Raw genomic sequence first — 12,807 nt, forward strand, 5'->3', positions numbered from 1 at the left:
TGTTTTCCTCCTCCAGCCTCTGCAGTGGAGGAAGCAAGAGCAAAGGGGTGGAAGGAGGGAGGGGATGGGGGTTCATATCTCTAGAATCAGCTATCCAGTAGCATCAGAAACACCAGAGAAAGAGAGGTCTGAGATTTATAGATTCGAAGTGCCTGATTTCGTACTGCAGAATCCCTCTACTTATCAGCTACACAATGCCAAGAGTCTGCGCGAAACCTTGGGGAGAAAAAAAAAATCAGTTAAATATTTAGATGACTTGCCGACATGGGGAACTTGCCGTTGGCAGCAAAGATTTATTAAACAGGCTACAAAACAAGATGTCATTAAACAGTTTGAAAGCATGCCCTCATAATTAAGAAAGGAGGTTTCTAATTTGGGTAATGAAATCTGTGAATCTGTGGCTCAGACAAGCATTCATTTTATTAATATTTATCGTGTGCCTACTGTGTGCCAGGTACTGCCTGGGCTGACCCCAGGCAACAGAACAAAACATCTCCCTTCTGCCGAACCTACTGGTAGTAATAGCTACTGTGTATTGGATCCTGATGCAATGCCAAGCAAGTGGTAAGCATTTTATATAATAACAGTTTATCCTCACGACAACCCTAAGAAGTAGGAATCATTGCCCTCAACTCATACGTGGGGCGAGCAACCATCTCAGGCTACCTGGGACTAGGAAGTTTCCCAGGACACAGGACTTTCAGTGCTAAACCAGGGAAGTCCCAGGCACAGCTACTTAGACCTGAGGAAAGTGAGACTAAGTGCAGTTAAATGACCTCCCCAAGGGGACACGATTAGCACATGGGATTCCTAGACTCCGGGCCCCTGACCCTCCCAGGCTGCAGCCCGATTCCTACAGCTCTTCCTGACCCCAGAACTCCTACCACCTCCTCTCCCCTGCTTTCTCCATCCTTCCTTCTACCTCTCCTCTCAGCTGCAACACAAAAGAGCGGACTCTCTCCCTTCTTGAGCCACAGAGCTTCCAAGAAAAAGCCCCACCCGCAGTGGATGAACTTGGGTGGTCTTCAGGGGCCAACACCAATGAGTAACAGCAGCTCTGTTTTGACCCTGCAACACAAAGGGCTGCATGCTCTCAGGGGCCCCTTCTCCAGGCCATTAGTAGTTAATAGCCTACAGACCATTTCTAAGCCCTGGTTGCACATTATTGTCACCTGGGGCGCTTTTACAACATACTGAAGCCAAGACCATTTAAAACAGAATCTCTCAGAGCAGGCCTGCATGTAGGAATTTTTCACCTTTGCAAAAATTGAGTTTATCTTGTCTACAGGACAGTGGGTAAGTATTGAGTGTAAAGTTCAGTGGATTTTACACATATTCACACCCAGGTAACCACCCACCAGATCAGAATATGGACCATTTCCAGTTCCCCATGAGACTCTCTTATGGCCATAGATATATTTTTTTAAACCCTCCTAGGTTATTCTAATGTGCAACCAGACTAGAGGGCTGCTTGTTAAGGGCCCAGACCCTCCGTGGCCAGAGATGATCCCTGTTTCCAAACATAGCAGTGGCTAAAAGTTCCCTCTCTCAGTGGACAGAGAAGTGAAAAGAAAATCATCTTTAACTGTACGTCCCCCTGTATATATTTGCACTAGATTTATATCCCATGATAGGGTGAGCACTTTGAAGGCAGAAGCTGCATCTTGCCAAGAGTCTAGCACAGTGCGTGATCCATCATAAATATTTATCAGATGGAGAAAAAAAATAATAAATAGACCCATGTAATGGGGAGTCCTGTTTGGTCTCCATTTAGAGGGTCATTGGAGGTTCTCTGAGAAGACAGTGTAGCTCCGAGTCCTGTTTTACAGCTTCTGCCTTTTTTCTTTGACCTGAGAAGGGTGAGTACGAGAAGATGTTGATTCCGGGTCTTGTTCTCTCGCAGAGTTCACGCTCGGCCTGTGCACAGGTGATACCAGTGACGTGCAGTGTAATGCTGCAGCGTTGAAAGCCGATGTCAACCGCTAAATGGGGAAAAGCAGGGCGTCTCGGCCGCGATGTGTGTGTGTGTACACGTGCAGCCGGAAAATAAGCCGAGGACTTGGGGAAATTGATGTTGTACTAGCAAAAGGCCACCGACACTTAGGAATGATCCGAGTCAGATGCACGTCTGGCTGCCCTGGGTCACCAGGGGAGGGATTTTCTTTTTTTAATGTATAGAATGTACAGAAAAAAATATGTATTTTGCCTGGAGAGCAGTTACAAAGAGCTTATTGTGTCAGCATCCCCAGACCACTTATACATTTTTCTGCCCACATATTTTATCCATAATGTCTATTTTATTCTCCTTTATTTTGTCAAAATAGTGTTCAATAGTACTGCTTTTCTCTTAGAAAACGACCCATTATCAGAGCAAGGTCACATGGCTGGGGTTAAACTCAAGTGCATTGTTGGGCAAGTTTAAAAATCAGGAACAGGTTTAAGCAGCTGGGAGGGCTTCAGGGTCTGAGCTTGAGATTTTTTATGATGTTGTTCCTGAAGCCTCGCAGTGGGAGGGGGTGGGTAGGAGAGGGTGTGGTTTGAACAATGACGGAGAACTCGGGGAGCACAGGCTGAAGGGCATTACAGTTCTCGGCACAAAGGAAGGACCAAGTCTTATTCACCAGCGGGACAGACAGAGCAGAACACTCACATCACACCATTCCGTAAGATAGGTAATAGAGAAAATACAAACCACTTGCTTTTCACGAATTCTCCAGGAAGCTCAGAAGGTCTTGGGAAATGACTGCTCTGAGTCGAGGGCTCAAAACCCTGTACTGATTCAAAACAATGGTCATCCTCTTGCTGTTAGGCTACTCTAAGAAGTGTTTCAACTCTGAACTGGGTTCTGGACTCCAGATGAGAGAATCTGAGGCTATTAAGCTCTTCTTACTGCCTTCCCACCTCACTCCCTTCCCAGAACAGACGTGCAAAACTCTCTATCGAAACCATGTAGAAGAAAGCATTATTCCAAGAGGAAGGAGAAGGGAGAGGAGGAAGAAAAAGAAAGGGAAGGAGGAAGGGAGGGAAGGAGGGAGGGAGGGAAGGAGGGAGGGAGGGAAGGAGGGAGGGAGGGAGGGAAAAAACGTTGCACATTAGAAAAACGTTAAGGAGGTATCTTTTAGTTCATGAGAAGGTGGCTTACAAATAAGAAAACATTTTATTCTCTGGAACAGCTAGCATGGTGCATATTTCACATCTCTCACATTAGTATGCTACCAATAGATACATTAACCTATTATTGTTTCTTGTTCCTCAACTGTGTCCCTCTGGCCTTTGCAAGACAAGTTCAGCCATGTATCTATGTTGGATCTCAGTGTACTAACCTTCCTGTGATTCTACATCACTTGACAATAGAAAGAATAAGAACCCTCTTCCTTTGGATTCTTCTTTCCATCTGGAATAGAGTTTTGATCATTATAAGGGAAGCTGTGGACCTTCCTTCAATGTTTTCTGTGAACCAGTAGTCCCAAAACTCAGGGGGGCAGTCACAATCAAATAAATTTGGACAATGCTGCTGACTGCATGTTGTTACTGGACATTCCCAAAGGGCATGAGCACATTAATAGCTCTAAGAGATTCTGAAGTTAAAACAAACAAACAAACAAACAAACAAGCCTGTTAAGAAACGTTTCATTCTGCATCCCTAAACTGTGTTTGACCACAGAATTTTTTTCTCCACCTAGAACCCTTGAAAACAAACATTCTAAAGAACACGCTTTGAAACGAGCCAAGGTTCCAGGAGACAGAAGACCTGAGTAAAGACTCCACTGCCCTTGCCAATCAGTTAGTTCAACTTTCCCTTTTATAGGTGGGGAAATGGAGTAACAGAAGTCATATGGTCTGTGGAGGGTCACAGAGGCAGAATTAGAACCACGTGACCCAGGACAATTGCATTCACCCCTGCAGGCCTCAGTTTCCCTGTCACTATTGAATGAGATCAGAGGTTCTCAGCTGGTACACCTTGAGGTAGCCTCAGATGTGTCCCCAAATTCTGATTAATGTATGTACTCATTGACTTAATACAATGCATGTGTATTATTTCATAGTTTCTGTGCATCAGGAAGCCAGGTACAGGTTAGCTGGGTCACAGGATTGTAATCCAGGTGTTGGCTTGGGCGGCAGCCTCATCAGAGGCTCGACTGGGGAAAGAGATGCTGCCAAGCTCCCTCAGATTGTAAGCAGAATTCATTTCCCTGCAGCTCTGGGACTTAGGGATGTACTCTCTTGCTGGCTGTTGCCTGGTGCCCACCCTCAGCTCCTAGAGGCCTCCCACAAAGTTCCTTGCCATGTGGGGTTCCCTAACCCAATCACTGACTTCATCAAAGCCAAGAAGGGAGAGAGTATCCTGCAAGATGAAAGTCAGATTTCTATGAATCACATCCCATCACCCTTGCCATATTCTCTAGGCTAAAAGCAAGTCACAGGTCCTGCCCACACTTAAGGGAAGGGAACCACACAAGGAGTCTTAAGAGTCTCTCTGCCATGATGTGCAAATTTTATTTTTGCTGCAAATGCAATTACAGAGATATCTGGTCTGGTGGAACATTATGTTGAGATGATCATCTGAGATGCTATAAAACAAAACATACCTTGCAACAAGCTAAAAGTGAGAGTTATGGCACAGAGTAGAATTTCATCTTACAAGGTGTAAACTTCTAAAAGCAGCTCGTAAGAGGAAAATTGCCCATAGTCAAATTTACCATTAAAAATCTCTTAAGCCAGGACTTCCCTGGTGGCGCAGTGGTCAAGAATCCGCCTGCCAACGCAGGGGACACAGGTTCAAGCCCTGGACTGGGAAGATCCCACATGCTGCGGAGCAACTAAGCCCCTGTGCCACAACTACTGAGCCTGTGCTCTAGAGCCTGCAATCCACAACTACTGAGCCCACGTGCCACAACTACTGAAGCCTGCATGCCTAGAGCCCGTACTCCACAACAAGAGAAGCCACAGCAATGAGAAGCCCACGCACCGCAACAAAGAGTAGCCCCCGCTCGCCACAACTAGAGAAAGCCTGCACGCAGCAGCGAAGACCCAACGCAGCCAGAAATAAATAAATAAATTTATTTTTTTAAAAATCCCTTAAGCCATCCATAAAATAAGTGTACTTATTCTTGTGTATTACCATATTGTACATTACCTTAAACAGTACTTCTTATGCAAATTGAGGTCTAAAAATCATTCAGCCATATTGAAAGAAAGTCCATACTCAGAATCTGGGCATTCAAACCAATCTGTCTTAATACAATTTCCTAACAGGCAAGAGAATACAGATGAAGGATATTAAAACATTCCTTCTGGCCTCAAGAGATTATCCCATTCTGTTTATAAGTAAGCTTCAGAAACTTTATAACATGGTAATAATAGACTTATTTTGTTGTTAAAGATTAAATGAGATAATATACATGAAACAAGTCATCCCTGGGCCTGGCACATTCAATGAATGTTTGCAGACTTTGGAGGATCAAATACGCAGATACACATACACAGTCTTTTGAAGAGATGTGGAGAACTTGGGCACATGTGTCCTGCTTGTCCAAGTTGGCATTTCCTCCTGTAGGTCCCCAGAGACTCCCATTCTCGTGGCCATTGGGCTTATCTTCATGGGGTGAAGGGTCTACAGTCAATTCTTTATTTGAATGAGTCTTGTATAGACATCTTACCAGTAATGTTGTAACTCCACTCAAATGGTAATATAATAATAAGGAAATATAGGATGTTTGGGGGAAAGCAATAAGTATGTCTCATGAGTATATAAGAGAGTAAGGTCAGGCAGGAGACGTTCCTTCTCAGATGAGGAGACTGCGAGAAGGGAGCCTAGCATGTAGTGTAATCACCGTGAACACACTTACAAATACTGCGAAATGTGACTATAATGGCTGCCTCATCCTAATCACTAACTTGATCAGTTGAGGCTAAGTCTGCCATCAGCATTTTTGGCCTTTGATGATATATCGTGAACCCTAAACATTGCAAAACCCTGCATTGCAGTGAATGTTTTCTTATCCTTCCCCCACTAAAAAGAATTCAGTTTCTAAGCCTGGTGTCAAAAATTCAAAAGCCATTCTCTAGTAGGTCTGTGTCTTTATTCCTGTCTTACCCCTAGCTTCTTCATGACATTTTTTTTTTTTTAGATTCCATATATATGTGTTAGCATATGGTATTTGTTTTTCTCTTTCTGACTTACTTCACTTGGTATGACAGACTCTAGGTCCATCCACCTCACTACAAATAACTCAATTTCGTTTCTTTTTATGGCTGAGTAATATTCCATTGTATATATATGCCACATCTTCTTTATCCATTCATCCGATGATGGACACTTAGGTTGCTTCCATCTCCGGGCTATTGCACTACCAAATGTAAGGTAGATAGCTAGTGGGAAGCAGCCACATAACACAGGGAGATCAGCTTGGTGCCTTGTGACCACCTAGAGGGGTGGGATAGGTGGGATAGGGAGGGTGGGTGGGGAGGGAGATGCAAGAGGGAAGAGATGTGGGAACATACGTATATGTATAACTGATTCACTTTGTTATAAAGCAGAAACTAACACACCATTGTCTAGCAATTATACTCTAATAAAGATGTAAAAAAAAAAAAAGAAATTCAAAAGCCATAGGAGTCAGGCCCACACGTAAATGAAAAGATCAGGCGGAAGACAAAAGAGAATGAAACGGAGTAGAGGGTGAAACGGCAAAGCAATCGCTGGATTGAAAGTCTGTAAAGACTTTCAAACTTGGTTACTTCTCCAGGCTCCATGTGGATGAAACATTAACAGGCCTGCAGCTGGAGCCCTCCAATGAGCACACTGTTTCACATTCTTAAGCGCCTGCAGGTGGCAAAGGCTGTTTATGTTGTCCCCCAAACACTACTATGTTTTTAAAAAGGAAAATACTCTTACCCTGTATGGAAGCAAGAGAGTAGATTCTATGTTGGTCTGACCACATTGAATCATTTCAGATTTGGGATCATATGATGTTCACTCTAGAACTTGTAGCCACAAACCTCCAGGCAGGGTTAGGGAGAGGTTAGGTTCTATTTCCATTATTTTTCCATGAAGGACTGTCTCTCAGTAACTCTCACTACTGTTATCCCATCTGGTTATAAGTGAAATACAGACCTGGAATATCATTTTTATCTGCACATATTTAAAATGTAATGTCCAAATATTATGCTGTTTGAAAAGAGACACCTGTCCAAAAAATTCCCAGGAAGGTTTTAGAGAGTGCACTTAAGCTCAGATTTAGACACAAGTAAAGCTCATTTTTCATTTAGTAGAAGCCTCAGACTAGCCAAGACTTGGAATACATGCTGAACGTTTTGCAAATAGAGCAATGCCTCATTTGTCTGACGTGGACTGTTCCATGTAAATGCGTTTTCCACATAACTCAAGTTTACTCCTTTGCACAGCAAATCATATGTTATTCTAACCATTTTGCATAGGAATATTCCTGAGAGTGCATTACACACTTTCCTACCTCCTTCAATAGAATTTGAGAAACATAACTTAATCTTGGCTTTCTGACTCAGGGTCATCGTCATGAATATCAAGTATTGGGCTGCTCTCTGCTCAAATAAAGGGATGCCTCTGGGTCCCTACAGCCTAAATGGGGCTGTCTGACTTCACTTTGCAGGAACTGGGATTTGTCATCTTTTTGAGATTGTGCCTGCCAGCTTTCCATCTGATCCTTCAGTGTTCTCATCGGATCTAAAATCCTTTTTGTTCCCTACCCATGTAAATCTGCCTCTTCTATGAAATACAAAGGTAAAGTGAAGAGAGCACCTTATTTGGATGACCAGAAATCCTGGATTATTTTCCTGTTTTTAATACATTCTGTGACTTTGTTAACTGAACAATTACTCAACCCCTCTTGGCCTCTGTTCCACTATCTAAAAGTGAGAGGATCAAACATATGCTCTCTAAAATCCACTAAATCTATGCCAATTTGCATAATTTTATACTGTTTTTGACTCTAAGATGAACAAACACATTAAAACTGTGTGTAAACATAGGGACTGTAGGTCCTGAGGAATCAGACTTTAACATCCCTGCCAGGAGCAAAGTGCATGAGTTATATTTTACCTTATTTGTTTGTAGGTTGTTTTCTATATGGTTGAGGCTGCCAGAGAAGTCACTGCTCAGTCACTGGAATATCATGTTGTATCAGTTATCTATTGCTATGTTACAAATCAACCCCAAATTTAGCAGCTTAAAGCAACAATGATTAGTGATTTCTCATGAGTCTGTGGTGCAGGAATTCAAGTGAGTGGCTGCTAGATAGTTGTGCTGGTTGTAGTATAAACTGAGGGAGCTCGTCTGACTGCATTCGCCTGTGGCTGGGCTGGACTGGGAGGGTGAAGGAGTCCTCACTCGCATGTCTGATACCTTGATGGTCCTCCACTGGCGTTTCTCCTACCACCCGGTGTCATCCTTCTGTAGTTTAGCCGTAGCTCTTTTACATCTTGGTGATCGGCTTCCCCAGGGGAAAGCAAAAGCTGCCAGGCCTTTTACAGGGTGAGCCAAGCACTGACACAACATCACTTCTGCCACATTTTATTGGTCAAAACAAGGCACAATTCAAAGAGATTCAGGGAAAGGAGGAATAGATTCCACCTCCCGATGGGTAGGATTGCATGCATGTACAGGAAAGGAAGGAATTAATGGACACCATGTCTGGAAACCCTCTAGTACCCACTTGGATACATTTTCACATTATACTTTACAAGCCTAAAGATTTTCTCTTAATGTCAAAAGTATTAATTAGTGTTGATGTACCTAATGATTCTCCTAAGTAGTGTCAGTTTCGTAAACAGCACTTTTCCTCTGGGAAAGGAATAAAAAGCAAACCCACACTTTTAATTGGGTACTTCTCTGAATTGGATTCCAAGTCTGTACTTTTCTCTTGTAAACATACAGCCAAGTCTCCGAGTTTTGATTCAGTATTTGATGAATCAAAGCCAAATCATGTCAAAGAAAACATTACCTCTTTCTGAACTTTCTGTATAGCTGTGCTTGCCTTTGGTTGTTGTCAAAACTCTATGAAAGTGTTTGCCCGACAAATCAAATTACCCAATTGCAATATTCTATTTGCTTTCTTATCAAGGGAAAATAGGTTCCTTTCGCCTTCCGGTTTTTGTGCATTTCCTTTTGTCTGTCCTGATGCTCATTTATTCGTGTATTTATGTGGATTCCCTGAGCATATTCCACGTGCCCGGCTTAAATAAGCAACAAATAAGGCAGACATCACCCTGCTCTTGTGAAGCTGACACTCTACCATGGAAAATAAATAATAGAGAAATAACTGATTACAATTGCAATGCATGCTGCAAAGGAAAAGTCTAAAGAATGGATACTATGTCATAGAGACCCAACCTAGTATGAGGCCCTGCAGAGGAAGTGATGTATAAGCTGAACCCTGCAGGGGGGTAGGAACCCACTAGATGAAAGAACCGGGGAGGAAGGAGTTGAGGAGATGGCGCTCCAGGCAGAGGGAACAGCACATACAAAGACCCTTTGGAAGAGAATGGGATGTGGTGGGTAACCAGTGTGGAACGACAAGATCAGGATGAAGACATGTGTAGAATATTGAAACTAAAATAGCCATTTAAGAGCTATGAAACCTTGAACATAATGGGCATAATGTTCCTTGAGCCTCAGGGAGAGGAGAGAAAGGAAAATGTTGACTCTTTTTACCAACCCTCCCCACCCACAGAGAGGCGTGTAAAGAAATCTCACTGCCATCTGGCTCATCATGTTGTTGTTGAGAGCTTAAGTGTACCAATAACATCTTCTGAGTGCCAGGTACCATGTTACATACTGCGAGTAGAAACGTGAGTAATAACAGGTGCCCAATAAAGACGTGCTTATGAGGGAAAAAGACAGTGCCCTCCAGGAACCCTCAGCCTACTGGCTAGGGAGTGCAGGTTGGAGGATGGAGTGTTGCCCTGAAATGCAATCAGAGCTATGATGAAATAATTTGGGGGGTACAGTCAGATTAGATCAAAATCTTTTACAGCCCTAAGGACTGAAAATGTTGCTGCACCCTCCCTTCCATCCAAAGGCATTTCAAAATAATATTTTATCTCTAAAAATGACAAGGAAAAAAGCAAACACTGAAAATGAAAGAAATTCTTGTTATATTTTTCTATTAGGTAATCTTGGCCAAGTTCATCAAAGCTGAACTGTACTCATTTTATTTATTTACTTACGTATACCTTTCGGTGTCCTCACGTGGCCAATCACCTAAGCACGTTTGCCCTGTTTGCCCTATCTTTTGAGTAGTTTTGCAGTGACTCACGGTGTAGGGTACGACAGAGTCATTCTACTGGGGTATTGGGATGGGGTGGGAGAATAGGAGAGGAGGTGTCAATTAAGCCTCATTTTAAGTAGTAAGGCATTAGTTAGGAAACAGATTCTGGTTGCTATTTTTTTAAAGTCCCTAATATAACAGAGGCTTAAATAAGAGAGTTTACTTCTCTTTCACCCTAACCATACAAATATAGGCAGTCCCAGGACCAATATGGTGGATTCACAGTGTCCTAGTCCCTGGTTCCTTCAGGGTTATTGCTCTGAGACCCTCAACACATAGCTTCCATCCCATGACCTAAAATGTCTTCTCAGAGCCTACCATTACATCTTCATTCAGTCTGCAGAAAGGACGCAAGGACCAAAAGAGAGAGCATGCTCATTCCTTCTTAGGGGGCCATCCACTTTTGCTCACAGCCCATTGGCCAGGCCTAGTCCCGTGGTTGTACCTAGCTGCAAGGAAGGCTGGGTACTGTAGTCTTTAGCTGGGTGGCCATGTACCCAGCTAAAACTCAAGGGAGCCCAACTACTAAAGGAAGAAAGGAAGAGTGAATATTGGAGAGCAACCAGCAGCTTCACCACAGATGGCAGGGGGACATGGCCAGGATGGGTAGCCAAAGACAGGAACTTATGAAAATCATCTGTGAAGTTTTACGATGCCCATTTTATATAAGAGGAACACCGAAACACACAGAGGTTAAGGTAGATAGCGTGGCATACCAAGGTGGTGGTGGGAATGGTCCCACCCTGGGGACAGGCAATAAAGAAGTGCATTATCTGTATAAGAATAACCAAACCCATGAAGAGCTCTTCTGCTCTGCGTTACGCATTGGTGGTTCTAACATGTCAGTGATCAAACACTCCTCCTCGCTGGCACAGACCCTTCCCGCTGCTCCCAGCCCCCATGCCATTACCAAGGCAGGTAAGGGCTGGAAGAAAATCTAAGATATCTTGAGCCTGAGCAAACAGTGGGGAAGGAGAAGGGCAGTTCCATAACACACACACATACAAACACAACCTTCTCTTAGTACTGGCCTACTCCTTTGCACCTATTGATAAACCCTGTCCTTGAACCCAGTATGTCCTGATATTTAAGGTCTCGTTTGTTCACATCCTGGCTCTGTCGTTTCACAGGTCTGTGACTTTGAACAAGTCAGTGAGATTACAATCTATCTAGACCAGCGATTCTCAAACTTGAATCCATGTGAATCAGTATAACCCAGGGGCCTTGTTAAAACTCAGACTGCTGGTCCCCACTGCCAGAGATTGTGATTCAGTAGGTCTGGGCTGGTACGAGAAAATTCAAATTTCCAACAAATTCCCAAATGGTGCCCATGCTGTTGGTCCAGAACCCGCACTTTGAGACTCTGTTCTAAATGGAGGGAAGTATGTTTTACCTTTTGTTTTGGTGGGTGCAGTCGGTCATAAAAAAGCCTAATGTAATGGGAGGCAGTGGGAGTTTTAACTGTTTTTGAAAACAGAAAATACATAGTAATAACATATGACATTACCTAATGATTTACAGTTTTCACTTTTCTTTCACAAAGCCCAAGCATTATTAATAATAGCGATAACTAACTGTTTTCATCAGCCTCACTGGATTTTAAGCTTAATGAGACAAAGGACGGTGAAAAATACACCACCAGCTTAATATAACACCTGTCCCATAATAACTACTCAGTAAATATTTGTCAAACACATAAATTTTAATGAGTTCTTACTAAGTCCCAGACATTCTGCTGTGTACTTTATGGGTGTTATTTCCCTCAATCTTCAAAATAACCAGAAAGTAAGTCCTATTATTAGTCCCACCTTACAGTTGGGGAAATCAAGACTCATAGAGGTTAAGCATCTTGTCGAGGGTCATTTATGAAGAAATGACCAAGCCAGGACTCGACCCCAGTTCTGCTTGACCCCAAGGCCCACTCTTAATCATAATTCTCTATTGCAGGGGTCAGCACACTTGGCCTGCAGGCCAAACTTTGCTCACCACCTAATTTTGTAGGACCCATGAGTATATCTTTTTTTTTTGGGCCACACCAAGTGGCACATGGGATCTTAGTTCCCCGACCAGGGATCGAACCTGTGCCCCCTGCATTGGAAGCACAGAGTCTTAACCACTAGACCACCAGGGATGCCCCTGTAGGACCCATGAGTTTAAAATGGCTTTATATTTTTAAATGGTTGGAAAAAAATTTTTTTAATCCAAATAAAATAATAATGTTTTATGACACATGAAAATTGACATTGAAATTTCCATAACCCTCCGTAAAGTGTTACTGGAATCCAGCCACACCCGTCTGTTTACATATTATCTGTGGCTGCTTTGGGGCTGTGATTACAGAGCTGAGTAGCTGCAACAGAGCCCATTCAGCTCGTTAAGTCCAAACTATTCACTATCTGCCCTTTAAAGAGAAAATGTGTCGAACTCTGCCCTTTTGATTCTTATTATCCTTTTCATAATGCTAGATTCAAGAAGAAATTATTCCAGGTGAAAGTCATCA

General features: G+C 43.0%; 1 non-coding gene across 1 annotated transcript; it reads right to left on the bottom strand.

Annotated features, from left to right (window-relative positions):
* Window positions 1-12,365: 12,365 nt before the first annotated feature.
* On the bottom strand, window positions 12,366-12,438 carry TRNAG-UCC (transfer RNA glycine (anticodon UCC)). The gene has a single exon. It is a non-coding gene; the product is annotated as a tRNA-Gly (tRNA).
* Between the last annotated feature and the right edge of the window lie 369 nt (window positions 12,439-12,807).

This window comes from Lipotes vexillifer, unplaced genomic scaffold (assembly GCF_000442215.2).
Source record: "Lipotes vexillifer unplaced genomic scaffold, Lipotes_vexillifer_v1.1 scaffold1186, whole genome shotgun sequence".
Classification (NCBI taxonomy): Eukaryota; Metazoa; Chordata; class Mammalia; order Artiodactyla; family Lipotidae; genus Lipotes; species Lipotes vexillifer.